Here is a 759-nt window from a genome sequence, read left to right on the forward strand (position 1 = left end):
ATGATTTATGCAAATGTCTTATTGTACTTTTTAATGAATGTCCATAAGACCTGAATTTCCAATGTTGAACACAAAATGGAACTACACGTATTACAATAATCTTTTCTGGAATTTATGCCTTTACTTTTTTTTTTTAAGGGAAGAAATGCATAAATCAATACTAAAGAAAATCAAACCAATTGGAGAGCATTAACAAAAAAATAATTTTAGAATACACATAAGTTCATCATGCATTCAAGTAAGCAGCTGGGATAATAAATCAATGCAAGAAAATGCATTTCTGTTTGAGAGCGACAGTGATAGAGGTCATCTGCCATTCTAACACTGAAAACCCATCTTTATTTTACTTTACAGCTTACAGAACCAAATAACAGAAAAAGACTCAATTACTTTGTAAGACAAACATTTCTGAGAAATGCTAACAGAGAATTGGGGTAAATAAAACACCTATTATATCAAATTAACGATTAGTTTTAAACAAATTTTTGAGAGAAAAAATATTCTAATTTTCCTAATTTTACAGATTCAAAACACTATCTGCATTCTCAAAATGAAACTGGAGATAAAAAACTCTATGGAAAATTTCCTGAAAGTACAACTTCCTTAACTGTACCCATCTGTAATAATGCAACCTATTTTGAGCTACAGAAGGATAGGGAAAAATATATATGTTTAAAACAGGACAATGAGCTTCAATATTACTCACCGAGCTAGGGAAATTTTCCAGAAAAGTTTCAAGTGCATGAGGATCTCTGGAAA

Source organism: Penaeus monodon, chromosome 34 (genome assembly GCF_015228065.2).
Source record: "Penaeus monodon isolate SGIC_2016 chromosome 34, NSTDA_Pmon_1, whole genome shotgun sequence".
In the NCBI taxonomy this organism is placed as follows: Eukaryota; Metazoa; Arthropoda; class Malacostraca; order Decapoda; family Penaeidae; genus Penaeus; species Penaeus monodon.